At 31.5% G+C, this 5,506-nt stretch overlaps 1 non-coding gene across 1 annotated transcript; it reads left to right on the top strand.

The window, feature by feature from the left end:
* The first annotated feature begins 2,706 nt into the window (after positions 1-2,706).
* LOC127241897 (small nucleolar RNA R71) lies at positions 2,707-2,813 on the top strand. Its single transcript, XR_007836665.1, has one exon. It is a non-coding gene; the product is annotated as a small nucleolar RNA R71 (small nucleolar RNA).
* The last annotated feature ends 2,693 nt before the right edge of the window (positions 2,814-5,506 follow it).

Genomic DNA, 5,506 nt, shown 5'->3' on the forward strand with positions numbered 1-5,506 from the left:
ATATTTAATATTTTTTTATAGAAAATATTATCATATATATTACTCTCCCTCTGTCCCACATTGCATGTCCGTTACTGTAAATAAGATAATTTAAGATAAGTATAATTATTAAATAATTAAGAATGTATTAGTAAAAATAATTATCATATAATATAAATAATTATACATTAAAATTAAGATAACTAATTAATTAAATTAAAATAAAAAATTTATAATAAGATTAAGGTTTGTACTTTATATATTTTGTAAATGTTGGACTTCATCTCTTCTATTTGTATTATTTTATTAATTTTTAATATTTATTGATTTTTAGTTTGAGTTTTTATTATAGTTATATAAATATTAATCTAATATTTTAAATAAGAATAAGAAAAATAATATGCCGAATAAGATAATTGTATTTTTTCATTAAAACATACCATTATACGATTGAAGTGACTATAATTACGAATAATAAGATACGGCTGTTTTACTTAATTTATTTTTCCTCTTCTATTTATTTTAGTCAATATTTTTATTAATTATTATTATAATAATTTAAATAATTTATTTTTATATTTGTATATATCTTATTATAATATATTATTTCATATTAAAATTTTATCTATAATTAATTTAATTTAATTCTTTTTATAAATTTCAAAATTAATTATATTTCAAAAATTTTAATTAAAAATATCAAAATGAAATATTCTTTTGTTACATTTAATTCTATGGTATATCTAATACTATATAACTTAATAATAATATAAATTATATAAAAAATCATTTAATTTTTTAAGTAATGTTTTCAATATAATTTTAAATTTAAATTTATTATTATATATTTTAGTATTTTGTGCATGACACGAATATTATACTAAGTATACAAATATACAATAATATATATATATATAATGAATTTATTGGCCATGCTTATATAAATTAAAAACCTATAATAACCTTTGCAATTCATAATATTAAACTAGTGACTTTTGAAGTGTTCGAACTAGTTACCTTATTAGTTATTAAAGACTTACACAATCTCTCGTGCCAACTTAACTATCTACTTTAAATTGTTAATTTTTGTTTGTTATTATATTTTAACTATAAAAATATTATTGGTTATAAATTTATATTTTAACAAAATATACATGTTTATTTAATATATCATCATGAATTTTCAACCAAAAATTGAAATTTGTCTATTAATATAAAAATTTATTAAATTTATTTAACATATATTATTTTTTAGTATTAGAGTTTTTTAATTTCATCTATGGTCAATAAATTATTTATTTTTATTTTTTTAACTCAATCATTTTGTTAAAAAGAATCTATCATATAAATTTTCAAAATTAACAATATATTTAAAAACATTATCGATATGGTAACTATAAATAGTTAAATATTGGCTTATGTTAATATTTGCAATAACTTAAATAAATATAGATTAAGATTTTGCTAATATTCCAGTACTTAATTTTAAGCAGTGATGAATAGTTAAAAAAAAATTATTCAATTACAATACAAGTAAAAATAAATAAAGATATTGAAGATGATTTTATTATTTTGTTATTATTTTAAATAGCTACGAACGATAATAAAAAAAAAATTATAGTTGTTTTCGTTACTTATGTTGTGACATTTGATTTTAAAAAGTCACGGAAATTATATCATAACAATATCTGTAATAATTTAAAATATTACAAATATTTTGGTTATTTTTGCCGCAACTTAAAATAATCAAGAAAATTTCGTGACAATTTTTGTGACGAAATAGTCAAAAGACACGGAATAGAAATATCTTGGACATTTTCGTTACATAAGTCGTTACTTTAAATAGTTACGGAAAGTTGTTTGTAACTTTTTCTGCAAATATTATTTACCGAATAGTCAAAGCAAACTCGTATTCTTTGGATTAGGCCGGGAAGAACATTCAATCATCGCGTCACTGCAGATAGAGATGGCGCTGACATTTGTTGGATTTGGCTCAGGCTGAGCGGGCCACTTTCCTCTTTCACGTAGTTGTCTTACCTCATCTGACACTTGAATGATCTGACCTTGTAACTTATCCACAATTGACTTCATATCTTGCTGGAATTGCATGGTACTGGTAGCCATAGACTTCACCAAGTCTTCCAAGCATGGATTGGAGTTACTCGTAGATGCTTGGGGAGCTATTTCTCATAAGAGCGAGGCTGTTGTATCTGGTGTGTGGCTCCAAATGGTTGAGGACCATGATTTTGGTGTGCATTTCCATAGCGTAGGTTTGGATGATCTCTCCAGCCTGGATTGTAGGTATTGGAGTATGGATTGTACGCTGGAGGTCTATTCATACCGTAGTTTGCAGCGTTCACATCCACTGCACATTCTTCTTGGAGGGTCGGACTTGCATCTGTAGGGTGTCCTGCACTGGTGCATATTCCACACGCCTTGACCTGGACACTCGGGTTGGATTTTTCCATGACCATCTTGCGAACAAAGCTCATCAACTCATAAAGTTGTTGCTGCATCGATTGGATGGCATGGTCGCTGTTGTTTCCGTTCGTCTGTCTAACATCCCTAGAACCAAATTACTGCGTGTTTTCAACCATCCTTGCAATAAGATCTCAAGCTTGTGCCGGCGTCTTATTTACTAAAGCTCCACCACTTGTAGCATCGATGATGTTCTTGTCCATCAATGACAAACCATCGTAAAAGTATTGAATCAATAATTGAGGGGGAATTTGATGTTATGGACATTTAATGATAAGCTTATTGAATCGCTCCCAATATTCATAGAGCGTTTCACCTGATTGTTGCTTGATGCCAAATATTTCTTTCCTCAGGATCGCAGCTCTGGAAGCTGGAAAGTCCTTCTCCAGAAATTTCTTTTTCATGTCCTTCCACATGTCGATGCTTCCAGGTGGGAGATACTAGAGCCAATCCTTTGCAGCATCCTTGAGTGAGAATGGGAAGACTCTGAGTTTGATCTGTTTGTCAGTAACACCTGGTGGTTTCATGCTGAAGCACACCACGTCGAACTCTTGCAAGTGTTCGTGAGGTTCTTCGCCTGCAAGTCCATGAAAAGAATGCAGTAAATGAATTAAGCCAGATTTTCAATTCAAAAGAAATACTGTTATTCAGAGTTGGAAAGCTAATGTATAAAGGCAGCTGCGCCAAGTCGGGAGCAGCTAACTTCCTTAGAGTGCGGGTATCCTCAGCCATGGCAGTCTCTTGATCACTTTCAAAGTCGCTAGAGCTAGAGATTTTGAGGTGGTTTAAAGATTATGCCAGCTTCGTAACCTGAGCAGCTTTTCGTTGCTTGGCTTCCTTTCGTAGCTTTCGTTTAACCTTCTCGATCTCAAGAATAAATATTAGTTCATCTGTACAAGAAGAACGGGGCATAAACAGGAGGATAAATGAAAATAACACAAAAGAGTAAAATAAAGTGCCAATCCCCGGCAACGGCGCCAAAAATTGACCTGTCGCGCGGTCAATCAAATATTTCACTTATCCCGTGATCACAATTTAATGTAATACAGGGGAAGGGATCGTCTCCACATGAATTGTGTGCTTCACTCTTTCGTGTTCTAATGCAGTATATAAATGGGGAATTTTCTTTTATTATCTAATGAAAATAAAATAACAAAGCAATTAAATTAATGGAGAACTGACTATCAAGGGGATGCCTGGTTCAAGGGATGATGCAGTTTTGGCACTTGTGTTTTTATCATTAATTCAATAATTTAATTCTTATTAAAGTATCAATAAATTGGTTATAGTTATCAACAAGCTCTGACAACCAATTTTTCCTTACAGTATAGGTAATTAAGGTACGACCGTTAACTACCCCTAATTAAGCAAATAAACCTAGGTGCGCCCATAAGAATATTGCCTAACCGCATTCTAATTTAGAAAAGCCCAATTCAAAACAATTACTACCTAAGATGAGCAATTATATTTGATTGTCTAACCCCCGGGAAGGAACTATTCAACCCGCTTGTCACCTATTCATGTGCGAATACAATTACGGATATCCTACCTGAATTGACTTTAGATTATCAGACTAATTTAAATATCGGTACCAAAATATTCAATCAATCTAACAATCACAAACGTTATTATCAGAATTAGACAAATATTGATAATCAAAAAGAATTTTTATAAAGAAAATCAAGAATCTTCAAAACAAAAGAACCAAAACATTATCACCCCTCAAATCAGAAAAGTATCTACTCCATAATCAAATAACAAATAACAAAAGAGAAAGATAAAATCATAGTGGGAAGGGAAATCTTCTTTGTCGATTTGCTACACGATCTATGAGTCTGTCACTCTCCTGGTCTTGTGCGTATCTGCTATGGCCGTTCTCCCCACTCAAACGTGTGTTTCTACCTCTTTTTATCTAATTTTTGCCATAATTATTTTGTAGCTGGGCTTTTGGGCCTTTAATTAAATTTCCATGTCAAGAGGGTGTAGTTAGTCATGGCCATGACTAACTAAGTTGTGCAAATCTGAATTTTTCTTTACTTTTTCTGTCAATTACGCCAAATTTGATATTTTCCCTCTGCACTCACCAAATAAACAATACGCATATAAATTAGGTAGAATCCAATCAAAATCACTCAAATATCGCATATAATATGAACATAAAACGCATGCGATTTCTAGCTATCAATTTGAGTCTATCGAGATTGTTTTGTATTGCTTATATATAGATCCCTTATTTTGATGATCAATAACACAATTTCTTTGTTTTCACCCAAAATTTTTAATATGGTATCAGAACCTGATTTTCCAAAAACAAAACTCTAGCCACCGCCGCCGCTGTTCGTTATCCATCGCCGCTCTCCGGTCAACACCGGCCATACCGTCGGAACCATAACCGTCCTCCTCCGGCCATCATTTTTTTTTTCTTTTCAGCTGCTGCATCATTCTTTGGTTCCCTACGTCGTGATGTGGTCGGTTTTTTCATCGGAATTGATTTTGTTTTATGACTGTTACCGGTTGGATTGTTCAATTTGATTTCTTGATTTCGTGATTTATAACGGCGTGATTGGTTTTTTCATCGAAGTTGATTTATCATGGCTTCCTCAGTCCAGAATCTCGTGACTCTCTTGCATCAAGTCCCTTTTTCCAATTCCCCTTCTGGTATAAAAAATTCTTGGTATTTTGATTCTGGTTGCTGCCATCATATGACACCTACACTTGGCCTATTGACTGATACGCATCTTGTATCTTCTTCATTGCCCATACATACTGCTAATGAGAGTCGCATGAATATCACTCATTCAGGATCTGTATTTCTACCATTTATATCTCTTCCTGATACTTATGCATTTCTCAATTGACTATTAATCTTGTATCAGTTGGTGGGATTGGTCGAAAAGTGGGTCAATTATTTGCGGTACAATCTTTGAATTTTCCTCCCATTAATTTCTCTATTGCTACTACTTAAACCCCTCTTAATACCTTTCCTTCCCCTAATTTTCAATGGACATTCGTCTTGGTCATACGTCTTCCTCTAAAATTCAGTCTATCG

Source organism: Andrographis paniculata, unplaced genomic scaffold (genome assembly GCF_009805555.1).
Source record: "Andrographis paniculata isolate CXL003 unplaced genomic scaffold, ASM980555v1 Contig83END, whole genome shotgun sequence".
Lineage (NCBI taxonomy): Eukaryota > Viridiplantae > Streptophyta > Magnoliopsida > Lamiales > Acanthaceae > Andrographis > Andrographis paniculata.